Below are 13,432 nucleotides of genomic sequence, written 5' to 3' on the forward strand. Positions count from 1 at the left end.
GGGTGTTTTAGGGAGGTGTATGTTTCTATGAAATAAGAGAAGCTTTGTGAGCCTCTTTATTTGATAAACAGAGATTAGTATTATCGGTTGGAATAGTGACAAAATAAACCTCTGGCAAGTGTATGATGTAAAACTTGCTAATACAGTGATCACATACAAGCCAAGCTGCATGTGGATAGAGTGTGAGCAAACAAGGTACTTCTCCTTAGATGATTCATTAAACTTGTCAGTGGTACTGACGCAGTAACAGTCAAACAAATACAACTGTGAAGTACTTCAAAGAGAAACGCACATTTGGGTTAGATGCCTATCGCCTGACAGTGTGCGATTTTAAGTGCAACTAGAGAGATCAAAGCTCTGAGCAGAGGAACTGCTAAATCATTTGCCATGTGAACTGTTCTGTGAATTGGCTGGCTGATGTAAAGTTGTATAATCCTCTTTTTGTCTTAAATTAGCTCTGATACATAGATGCTAATGTTTTGGGGTTTTTTTTTTTTTCAGTGACTGTAGCTATATGTAATGTAGTTCTTAACTGGACTGTGAAATTAAATAACAGTAATGTTAGGATTAGGAAGACAGTGGTCCAGACAGAGGGTAAGCCAAGGTCAGCTGCAGTCACAGCCCTGCAGCTGCAAACCTTTTCAAAGAGGGAATGGATCAAGGAAGGTGATGAGTCATAAAGCTGTAAGAAAAGAGAAAAAAATCCTCAGGGATATAGACTCTGCTGCTACATTATCAGTGAAATTGAATCTGCGTTCTGCAGCCTGACCCAGGTATTAGACTGGATTCCACTCTCTCTTTCAGCAAAGTGGGCATGAAGACCTTTTCAACATCTTTTTCAAGCATTTAGAATGTCCTGCAGATATGAAACAAATGAGGTGAGTCCTTCAGACACATCTGCTTTACCTATGAGTCTGTAGTTTTGCTGATCCTTTTTTTGCTACAAAATAAATTTCTCAGAGAGATTATTAAATTAATCTTGTCTCAGAATGTGCAGTGTATCAATTCTGTGTGAGCTGGTCAGAGAGATGTGCTACATGTTTTTGAACATCTATGACTCAGGCATGTACTTCTGCTATACCACAAAAATCAGAAGGTGTACAACATGACCTGATTTCTTACCTTGTTGCATGGCCCTGTGGTCAATTACTTGCTGTTCTAAACTAAGCTATTCTAACACTCCAAAAACCTGGTGATAATTTTTGAGACCTTAGTGGAAAGAACTGTACATTTAAAATTTCCTCTCTGTGGTAAGCCAAATAAGGCCAGTGATATGTCAGAAATAGCTTTGTTTGTGTGTGTCTTACACTATTGAATTTTGTTTTGTGTTTGAGTACATTGTGTCTCTACTGAAACCTTTTTAATTGGATTTAAAGGACTTTGTGAGAATCCTACCATACACAAAACTTGGTGTCCATCAATAATGAAATGGCTCCCAGCTTCTCCTAGTCAGAATAGAAAGCAGTGAAAACTTCTGATGGTTTCTGTAGATCAATTGTATCTCAATCAAACAACCAGCAGATGGAAACTCTCATTATGATCAAATTCTCTAGGAGCTACTGCAGAGGGGCAATGGAAAGAGAAATGGAAAGGCTGGCTGAAAAGAGTAGTCAAGAAATAAACTGAAAGATGATTTTCTCAAACTAATTGACAGATAATCTAAAGATGCCATTTCCATCTTATTCAATTAACACATGGTAGCATAAACATGAGAAATACAAAGGAAGGCAGAAAATTGTTTGTCCTTGCTGGAGATAAAGAAGGAGAGTTCTTCAATGGTCTTCTAATTTTAAAATTTTAAAGCAAGATTTAAAGATTGACTTCTCTAGAACTAGTCTATGAGATGGGAATGGATTTTCTGATCCTGCAACTATTAAACTGTCTCTTACATTTCCTTGGTAATTTAAGTCCAGGAATTCCAGGAAGGAGGAAGGAAATGCAGTTTTGCTCAATATATTTTTCTTATCACTCAGATTAAAATAATCAGATTTTTTTGAGAATGTAAACATTTTTTTTCTTTCTTTAGACATGTTTTTTTCCAAATGACTATGCTTTTTTTTTTTTTAATTATTCTTTGTGCCTGGAACTTACCATGCTTGAAAGAGATGCTGATGACTTATTTTGACAACAAAAGATTTGATTATGTCAAATACAAAGAGAATAAGTTTATGTGGAGGGCACAAAGCCTGAGCACTCATTTTCACTATGTGTGCAGGATTTGGTGAAAGCTAAGATTCTCCTACTTATTGAGGCTTGATAACCTATACTACAGGAGTCCCTCTTGCTGTAAAGAAACAAATTTAGGTTTTGAAATTCAAAACATCAAACTGTTGGCAGAGATACACATCCCTAAACAGTGACAATCTTTTTGTTGATTTTTTTCCTTTGCATTATCAAAACAAAACTCCTGCAAAGGCATAATAGAAGGTATTTTATTGCAAAACTCCCGCAAAGACGTAATGGAAGGTACTTTATTGCACAGACAGCAATGGATTAGAAAGAAATGAATAGTATCACAGAGATGATTTCTGCACACTTGAGAGGCTTACGTGTTTCACAAGTTTCTTATGGATAAGGTTTTATTTTGGTTTTTATACTTCACAGAAAACTTTACTGTGACTAGACAGACAGTCAATCTTACATGTACAGAGGACAAACTCTTTAACAGGATCTGTAGTGATGGGAGAAGGGGAAATGCTTTCAAACTTAAGGAGGAGAGATTTAGGTTGGATATAAAGAAAAAGTCTATTACAGTGAGGGTGGTGAGGTACTGGAACAGGTTGCACAGAGTTGTGGTGAATACCCTGTCCCTGGAAGCTTTCACGGTGAGGCTGAACCAGGCTCTGAGCAACCTAATATGGCTGTGAATGTTCCTGTTCACTGTAAAGGAATTGGACTAGATGACCCTTAAGGGTCTCTTCCAACTCTAAGGATCCTATGATTAAAAAAAAAATAAGCACAGAATTTAAAGAGAAAAAAATGACCCATAGCCTATACTAGATGGAAGAATTCCTACATTAGCTGAAATCTTCTCCTGAGAAAAATAGTTATTTCTTTTGCAATATACTTTAGAATGTGGCAATGTGAACATAAAATTCAGCTTTGAAACGTGAAATTGTAACTAAACCCAGAGAAAGACTTATCTCCCTCCTACCTATCTTGTTTTGAACTGTATATGAGCATAAAATTTGAACACCACATTCTTACAAGAGATATTTTCTCACAAATCAGTTTTCTTTAAGGCTTGAGCTGACTTAAGGTAGTATAGATCAACCCAACTAACAAAACTTTTGTTGAATTTGACCAATATGAGAAATGTAGCACAACAGCTTTAGATTATTTTTAAAGTATTTGATAGTGTAAATCACGCTGTATTATCAAATAAATAGTCACTGCAGAATAGTCACAGGCATTATTTAAGCTAACTGATGTCTTATCTAGTGAGAAACAGACTGTAATATCTCCCACAAGCTCTCCCACATCAGTTTTTGCTGTGGTGGGATATTGCAGAATGCTGGTAGGAGTGGGACAAAGTCTCTGAAGGCAATTTAAGATGGCAGTGAACTAGCATGACCTCACTCCCAGAAGGAATAAAAACCTCTTTGTGTAGCTCATTCTTGTCTGCAGGCTCTAGAGTTAGGAAAATCCCATTGAGAGGTTTTAACATTGACTTTATCATCAGGAAACACCTTCTCTTTAGAAAAGACAAAGCCTCTTGTGAATCTTTGATCTCTTCAGGTTATTGCATGGAGTCTGTATGAATTCTAATACAGTAGAACAGTATTATTAATGCATCTTAATTTTGTGAACAAATGCTGAGGAATTTATAGTATTCTCCAGGAAAAGGGAAATATATAGCCTATATCAGCACCAGATGATTGAAGAAGTTGAAGTTCAGTGCATAATAAGACTATCGGGTTGTGTATCATGCAACTAGTCAACAGCCAAAAGACAGTTTTCAGCTGGGGTAGAGTTAATTGTAGCTGGTATGCTGCAGTTTTGGATTTAAGATGAGAATAATTCTGATAACACATTGATGTTTTAGCTGTTGCTAAGCGGTGTTTACACTAAGTCAAGGACTTATCAGCTTCTCAAACTGTCCTGCAAGCAAAGAGCTGTGAGGAGACAGAACCAGGAGGGCTGTCCAGAGGGATATCCCATACCACGTGGAGTCATGCAGAACAATAAATCTGAGTGAGCTGGCTGGAGGAGAAGCAGCTGCTCAGGGACTGGCTGGGCATTGGTTGGTGAGCAATCACTTTATATGTCACTTCTTTTGTATACTATTATTATTATCCTTTCACTGTGTATCCTCTCAAAGTGTCTTTATCTCAACCCATTAGTTATACTTTCTTTCTAGTTCTCTCCCAATTCCCCCCGTAGGAGAGTGAGAAAACGTCTGTGTGATGCTGAGCTGCGTGCCAGGTTAAACAACAACACAAGTAAATACATTTCAGGATTATGAAAACACAAGGATGAAAAGTCATTCAGACTTTTGTTTATTATGGATGCCCAGAGTAAGTGTTGGCAGACTAGAATTCTTACTCTGCCTCTTTCTCCTGGTCATGCTTATAGCTGTTAACTCATTATATTTCTTTCCTCAGCCTCTCTGTCCTCAGCCAGGTTCTTTGGAACTTGCTGTATCTCCTCTCATTTTTTCCTTGTACACACAGCCAGAAGAGTCCCTTCTTGAGAGGTTGATATCACAATACTTTTGACTGCTGGAGTCAGCTCTATTTTTGCCATTGAAGGTTTGCATGGTAATTAAGATCATCCTTTGGACTTAGATATTTCTCCTATATAATAAAATAAAGTTGCCTTTTTTTGTATGAAACATCTTTCATCAGAAGATCTGAAGTGCCTAGTGAACATTGATTTATTCAACAAAGTATAACAATGTACTAACAGTTAAACTTTAAGTAATGAATTTGGAAGAGTTTCTATTTTCAAAACACTGTTCAACTGAGAATAATCTTTCACGGTTATAGCACTGAGTTCATAGGAGTATTTGGCCTTAATTGTTTCCATTTTAGCAGACAACATATGAAAAATGAATCCTGTCTGCAGGAGATAAAACAAACAACTAAATAATTGTTTGCGATGCCAGGAAGAGAACTGAGATTACTAAACTATTTGACTTTTATTCTTTATTTAACAACTAAGTAGCTAGTCTTCTGTTTAGATATGTGTGAAAAGCTTTACATTAAATTTCTGCTATTTTGGTGAAAGAAGACTTAAATAAAATTGTATCTCAGAAGAGATGGAAATACATTTCAAAATGATTTAAGTTGGAATCTACAAAATGCTTTCCTCTTATTCAACTTCTTTTTAATATTTAAGTCATAATAAAAACGGTTAAAGCTAACTAATTTTTATTAGAGTGATAAAAATAAAATATTTCCATCTAATGATATTTTAAAGTTCCTATGAATTAAATATGGATAATTACTTTTGGATTTTAACTTTTGGTCCAATTCAAGACAGCGTATTTTGAAATAACTTGTCCTATTATATAACTCACCTATCTAATTCACTCATATCTCTATAGTAACAATCAAAGTTCTTCTAGTAATTAAAACATTATCCTTGATGAGTTATCCAAATACTATAGATGCAATACTGTAATTCATTTTATCATTTAATTCACATCTGTCATTATGTATAGAAAAAAAACCTAATATTTTTCCCTTTGGAATGTGGATTAAAAGGATTTCATATTTGTGTCTTTTGGACCAAATATGGATCCAGAATAGTTTTTACTTTGGGGCATTAATATTCTGCATTTTGCATAAACTCAATCCGCTTAGAACCAAGTATTTTTTAGTATAAATGCATGCATCTAATGACATGAATGAGTATTTCAATTCACACTTTGTTAATTTTCTCTTGCTTACATGATTTTCCTATAATTAACTCCCCAATTTCTCTGAAGGTTCAGTTATTCTATGATACAATACTAATTAAAATTTCTTGCTGCCACATAGCTAGCGTGGATTGCTGGTGGAGCTGATCATTTCAGATTTAAATATAATGACTCCTTTTACACACTTCTCCGCCCTCAATGTTCTAGAGTATATCTCATTTCTTGGTAGTTAGCTAAATAATGATAGACTAGGGTAAGAGGAGAGCTAATTACCTGTCGCTGTATATGTGCATACTGTGCAAGGAACTCTAGGTTTTGGGAGACTAGGTCTACTCTTTTGAGGATGGCTAAAAAGTAACAACTAAAAGAAAAGTGGGGGTTCACAGATGATGCCACTGTAGTGGGATGCTTCAGAGTGGGTGCCTGTTCACTGTGACGGCTTTGTGGTCCTGAAACCTTAAGGAGGGAGGGCAATGAGCTGAAAATGAAGGATATAATCTCTGAATGAGCCTCCAGCTGGTGCTGCTTTCACTAGGGGTACTCAGCAGCAAGCTATTGAATGAAGCAAGTGGTGGTGCAAAATGTTACCATCCACTAGCTGGCACAACCAGGCTTTATGATTAGTCTAGGCAGATTATTTAAAGGTGCATGGGAGGACTCAAGGATTGTGATCTGAGCTGCTATGAGTGACATGGTGCAGTGTACAAGAGATACTCTGGAAGGCTGTTTGGGCTTTCCGGTAAAATCATAGAATGGCTTGGGTTGGAAGGGATCTTAAATATCATCTAGCTACAACCCCACTGCCGTGGGCAGGGTTACCAACCACTAAATCAGGCACAAGATCACGGCCCCAACCAACCTGGCCTTGAATGCCTCCAGGAATGGGGCATACACAGCTTCTCTGGGCAACATGTTTCAGCACCTCACCATCTTCTGAGTAAAAAATTTCCCCTAACATTTAACCTAAATCTCCCCTCTTTTAGTTTAAATCCATTCCCCCTTGTCCTATCTCTATCAGACCATGTAAAAAGAAAGTCTCCCTCCTGATTATAAGCTCCTTTTCAAGTATTGGAAGGCCACAGAAGACTGAAGGAATTTTGATGGTAGCATTAGCCAAAATGTTGCCAGTTCTAGTGCACAAGGCGTGAGAGGCAGGAAAGCATTCAGCATTGCATTACACAGGTGAGACTGTGGCATAGAGAGAACAGGAATGTCTCAGACAGACTCTTAGGGACTGGGAAATATTTCAAGACAAAATAAAAGGAGGAATAGGCTGTATTTTAATCAAGGTGGAGACAGACTGCTGGCTCTGAAAATTAAGGTCATACAGGATTATTTAAACTAGGAACTGGGAAAATGTTGACAAGCATGGAGAAACACCTTGTTCAGATTGATTCAACTTGGCAGGATAACCTGGATGATATTCAGCACACCCCTGAAAAAGCCAGGAGGGAAATAAACAGAAACAGGGAAAGCAAGTCAGTTTGCCTGTAATAGCTACCAACCAGGATGGCAAAGCCAAACAAAGGGCAAAACTAACAAATTCTGCATCTGTGCTGGAAACCTAAAAAGTAAGAGGGGGGAACTAGAATTTTTGGCACCAAACAATAAACCCAATACCATAGGCATTCCAGAGATGTGATGAAAGAAGAATAATTAATGAGATATAGTTTTGCCCTGCTACCAGCTTTAAAGGATGATGGAATGAGATGTACTGGTGAGAGCATTGTACATGAAAGAAAATGTAAAATGCCACAGCATATAAATATTGTAGGGAAAGAGAAGCACTATGGAGTACTTATGGGTAGAAATCCCATACTCCTGAAGAATTTGAACTCTTTGAAGAACAGTTTAAAAATAGTACTAGGATGATACTATAGACTGTTAGCTCTGGAGGGCAATAGTGTTTAGGTAATGTTTCACATTTAAGATAGGTTGCAGTAGTGGGAAATTTTTGCTATATGCATGCAGACTGAATCATTGTTGCCTTAGGACAAGAGGTAGAGATAAGGTTGTTATACACAATAAATGACTGCTACCAAGAACAATTAATCTTAGCACTTTAATGAAAAGCTGTCATTGGGTCTTTTGTCATGAGTAGTACACAGGTCCTGATTCAAATGGTATTAATGGAAAATCAGAATAAAATTAGGCTTAATAGTGCAGTGGGAGAGAGCAAGAAAAATAAGTCTTGAATACTGAGATTAGATTTCAGGAAAGGGAATTACCTAAAAATGAGGCAATTAGGAAAAATACCACTAAAATGAATACTCCAAGAAGCAAGAAGCCTGCACATAGCTTTGAGGCTGCTTGTAAATACTCTATTAGAAGCCCAAGTAAACTGCTCAGAAAAATAAAACAAAATTATCTAGTAAAAAGCACTGTATAATTCAGCAGAAAAGACAAGGTAATTAATATGCGGAAAGGAATGACTTTAAAAAACTGAGAAGTTGTAAAACATGGCATATGAAACGTACACAGGAAATTACAAGAGACACAAATGAATCTTTGAAGAATACTCAGGTTGGTAATTAAAGGTCCTTAAATTCCTCAGGAGCAGGAAGTCAGCTTTTGAATTGGCTGAACCACTTGATAATAAAGATGTATAAGTGGCTATTGAGGATAAGACCACAAAGGAGAATTTGAGTTGCTGTGTTAAATCATTTGTTTTATTATTTTTTTAATTATTAAAGGTGTTGGAGAGTTTCCAACATCCAGTGTTTTTTTTTGTTTGTTTGGTTTTGTTTTTGTTTTTTTTTTTTTGTAGCAGACTGGTCAAGAAAGCTATATCAATTTATAAATTTGAGCTATGTTTACATGAAGTATTAGACCAAATAAAATAAGCTAGATGTCAATAAGTCACCAGGATCAGCAGCCATTCACCCAAATGCTGTGAAGGAACTCAAATGTGAAATTGCAGACCTGCTGGCCAAAATGTGTATCCTATCATTACAAGCAGCTACTGAGCCAGAGGCTTGGAAGATTGCCACTGTAACTGCAGGGCTCCAGAGAGGATCTGGGAACTGCAGACCACTGAGTCTGTCTTTCATCTCTGGTGAAATGGAAGAGTCTCTATTAAAAGATGAGATTGCTGAGCACATGGATAAATACAGCCTGTAGGGAAAGAATTGGCATGGTTTCTGGAAAGGGAAATCCTTCCTTGCTAACTTGTACTGGGTACATGGTACATGAACACAACTGCCAGGAAGTGAGACAAAGCTGTTCTGAACAGAGAAAAATTCAGGTCCAGGTATGGGGGAAAAAAGCAGAGGCTGCTGAGGGAGTGCCAGAGAATGGATAGGGCTGGTGGGATGGCAACAAGCTTGCCCCAAAGGCAAGAAGGTACAGTAACCTTGCTCAGCTCTGACACTGCACCAGGTGAAAGCCAGCAGCCTTGTTCAAGAGTGCTGAACTTTACCAAGCTTTTTTCAACAGCTTATAGTTCCTCAAGGTATCTCACATAGCAGTGGGATCCCTACTGAGTAGCTGTGATTCCCCATGTCAAATCTTTTCTCTTTGCTGAGGAACAGGAGACGAATGACAGACTATCCCTATTCACCAGGTGAAGGATATTTTGGACCAGATACAAGTTATCAAAGATGTCTGTAATGGGACCTCATGGGCCCAGTCTGGTTGAAATCCATCCTCCAGCACAAACCTGAGCTGCAGAAGACCGCATTCACTAAAGTCTAGTGCTGAGGGAAACTCAGAATTAGTGTCTCAGATCTTCAGCATTAGGACTACTTTGGCCTTCCTGCACAAATGGAGAGCATTCCACACATTAAGAATTCATCCCAGGTCGTAGCATGATCCAGGCCAAACTTGTCCCAGAACATGGCGTGGAAATCTGCAGCCGGAAGGGAGAAGAACAATGAAGAGCTTCTGAGAACATAACCAGAGTGCATGTCAGCTCCAGCTGTTTCTAGTTGTCTTCACTGGCCTTTGGAAGCTTGTTTTGCAGGGTATGAAAACCTATGCAAACAGTGGTATCTGGAGATACCAAAGGGCAGTCCTCTTTCTTGCATCTGGTCCAGGTGAGTAAGAGGGGGTCCCTCTTCTGCCAGCTAACAAATAATGTATTTCTTGGCATCCCTCTTCTTAAATGTAAAAACTCCTGCCATGACCTTCTCTCAGAAGAAACAGATGCCTGACATACGGAAGCAGTCCATGTCCAGAGGTCTTTTAGTGTCCAGAATTTGTTTCACTTCTCCTGATGTTCACTGTTGCAGTGTGTGGCTAGGAACCTCTCCAGGCTCAGCTTTAGCCTTCTGCTGATTGCTTTCCCATATATAGCCGCAGCAGAAGAGCTTGGCATGCACCTTCCCTGTATCTCAGTATCTCTGGGCTCAAGTGCCCCAGGAGTCCTTCATACATGTCAAAGATTTTCTCCACTTAACAGAGTTACTGAGAAAAGACTTTTTTCTCTTCTGATTTTGTGATAACAGTGCTGTAATGTGCGACATCTTTTTAGGTAGAGTGTTAATAAAGTGTCTATATGCTTTTTGGATATTTTTAGGACTGTTCTGGGGCTGAGAAAACTGCAAAGATTTCCAAGTAATCCAGTTTTCTTTACTGGATCCAGTATTGGATGAAAAGTGCCCTAATATTATCCAGTTACCTTGAAATCACTATTAATTAGAGTTGGTTAAAGTAAAATCCAAATAAGAGTATTAATTTATGTCATCTACAATTGGCAACATTGTAAAAAACATTATAAAATACACAAGTAAAGAGAGCAGAGAAAACTTATGCACCGATCTATTACAGTATGGTTAAAACGCAGATCTGCCTGTCTTTCTCTTCCTTCCTCCCTCTTTCTTTTTTTTCCTTCCTTCAGCTGACTTGTTTTCAATTGCTTGCAATCAAGGATTTAACATTTTCCACACTGCCTGGCAATATTATGTCCAATAAGATGCATGATCAGTCTGAGAGTCTACTGACAGAAGAAAGCTGACCTATTCCTTTTCAATCATTACTCAGTAAAGTGCATATTAAAAGGTGAATAAAACAGTTTGTGCCAATCTGAACAATTACAAGTTTCTTTAATTCTGACAGTAAAGAATAGGCAAGTTCTGTTTACCTGCATCTGCCTGCACCAATTCAGTTGCTTTTAATTAACCTCTTTTCAAAAACAATTTAGAAAAACACAGCTGTGAGAATTGAACAGAAGGAGGGAAGAAAGAGGTCCTTGAATTAGTGAAGAGTAGTGCATACGTCATCTACATCCCCAGTGTTTTCCTGTGTATTGTTTGTTAGAAGTTCACTATAATTAGATAATATATTTTATTAGTATACTTCTACTTTACTGATGGTATTTCTTTCTCTAAGTATTTCCAGTTAAGGCATCATATAATGGACAAGGATTCTGGACAATGTTTGAAGTACCTTGATGAACAGCTCAAATGATGGATCAATTCATAGTAACGCAGCATCGTTCAAAGGTCAGTTTGTTTCCTTGCAGAAGGTTTGCTTCTGAAAATCAGTGCTAGTCGATACATGACAGGGAGGATAAAGCAATCACTTGTCTTTCCAAAAACTGATTTTGAAACACATGGATTTCAAAAGAAGGAGAATTAATTGGATTCTGAGAGCTTTCAAGGACATAGAGAATGTAAGTGATGAAACAGTATTTGGAAGAGTTAATTTTTTCATTTTGATTCACTAGAATCTGATGTCTTGACATGCTGAATATTGCCAAGGGCAGGAATACCACAGTTAGTCAGTGAGCTCCCAGGAATCATCCTGAAAAGTAATTGTTAGGGGAAAGACCCTGCAAAATGGGATTGTAGAACAATGAAATTAAATTTAAAAGGGAGTGAATGGACGGTGAGAAAAATTAACTTGGCCTTAGAATTTAAGGGCTTCTCCTTTTATTATAAATATTCTAGAGATAGGATAGAGCTGGTGAAATTGTTCTTTGCAACCTGAAGCTTAAAAATATTATCTTCAGGCAATCAAAAAGAATGAGGTCACCAACATTATTTTCCTTGCCATGTTTATAGGTTTAAGCATAAAATTCCAGGCTTGAAAATAAAATTCAGTAAACTCTGTTTAAATGTTAGTATTATTAAACAGACAGTTAAAAATAATAATAATAAAAAAAAACTTCTGAAAGTAGGTATAAACATTTTATATACCAAAGAAAATGTGAGTCCACATACTCCCTGAAAAGGAGTTAGAGTTGTGTCTGTAGTATATGTAGTTTATGTGGCAACTAAAATACAGAGACACCAAGAAGGAGCTGCAGAGATGCATAGATGACTAAGTCAGAGGTTAGGGATATGGATAAATCTAAGTATTTCCTACATGCAACAGGAGATCAGTCAAAAAAAAATGGAAAGCATACAAGAACAAGTAGATCTTTATATCAGATCACAGGTTGGCTGAGTGAGTATCTTTCATTCTTGAACTAATGAAATGTTTTAAAACTGTCACCAAAATGGCTAACTAGTGTTCTGGAAGAGAAAAGTTTATAAATCTGGATGAAGAAAGAACAGGAAATCCATTCAAAAGCTGCCACTTGCTTTCTTGGCTGGATACACTGTGGATCATCAGAGAACCTAGAGACAGGCTTACAGGCAATACTAGACAGTAAAGCAGTTGTCCTTTATTCATGCTCATAATTTATATAAGTTGGCACCTTGAAGTTTATTTTCTAGTAGTTATTTAAAGATTGAGCTGCTGCTTATAAAAGATATGACTGTCTTAATGAAGTTCTCCTTCAGCATGGATTTAGAATTTAGAATTTGAGTAGTTACAAAATGTACACAGCTTTTCATCCTGTTAATTTCCACGTTGTTTAGGATTATGAGCATTATGCACTTGATTTGTAATGAATTTGAACTGTTTTTAAATGACTTAAAGCTATTCCTGTAAGAAAAATTGATGATTACTCTCCAGTAACAAGTGTGTTAAATATCTTAACCAAAAAAAGTGTAAAGAAAACAGACAAAAAAATTAAAATCTTAACCGTTGCTATTGTGAAGTTAGGAGAAATTTCTTCTTTGAAAGACTGGTCAGGCACTAGAATGAGCTGCCCAGGGAGGTGGTTGAGTCACCATACCTGGAGGTGTTCAAGAAATATTTAGTTGTTGTACTAAGGGACATGGTTTAGTGTGGAAATATTAGTGGTAGTGGGCAATTGGACTGGATGATCTTGGAGGTCTTTTCCAACTTTGGTGATTTAATGATTCTGTAGCTGAAGTGGTTTCAATCACTTTAGTTGTCAGTGTTAAAAAAAAACCTTTTCCTTCCATAGGGAATAAAGGACAGTGTGGGCTGTCTGTCTAATAGGAGTAATTGAGAGAAAAAAATTATTTCTATTTTGCAGTACAAAAAAAAAAAAAAAAGTAAGATTGAAATTACTTAAAACTTGAATTACTCTCTGAAAGATGGTAAGGATACGGAATGAAAGATGCGGCTATATGTGTTTGTATTTTTTACATTTATATCTCAGTGTATATGTATGTACAGAGAGAGAGATAGAATTTGCAATAAAAAAAAAAANAAAAAAAAAAAAAAAAAGAATTGTCTTAAGTGCCTGTGAAGTAAGACCTGTACCAGCATCTA

General features: G+C 37.0%; 1 long non-coding RNA gene across 2 annotated transcripts; it reads left to right on the forward strand.

Annotated features, from left to right (window-relative positions):
• LOC110394972 lies at positions 552 to 12,864 on the forward strand. Of its 2 annotated transcripts, none has more exons than XR_002436072.1 (3): positions 552 to 878; positions 4,046 to 4,247; positions 11,192 to 12,864. It is a non-coding gene; the product is annotated as an uncharacterized LOC110394972 (long non-coding RNA). The 2 variants fall into 2 exon arrangements; XR_002436073.1 differs by lacking the exon at positions 11,192 to 12,864 and adding an exon at positions 4,384 to 6,732.

This window comes from Numida meleagris, chromosome 2, assembly GCF_002078875.1.
Source record: "Numida meleagris isolate 19003 breed g44 Domestic line chromosome 2, NumMel1.0, whole genome shotgun sequence".
Taxonomy (NCBI): Eukaryota; Metazoa; Chordata; class Aves; order Galliformes; family Numididae; genus Numida; species Numida meleagris.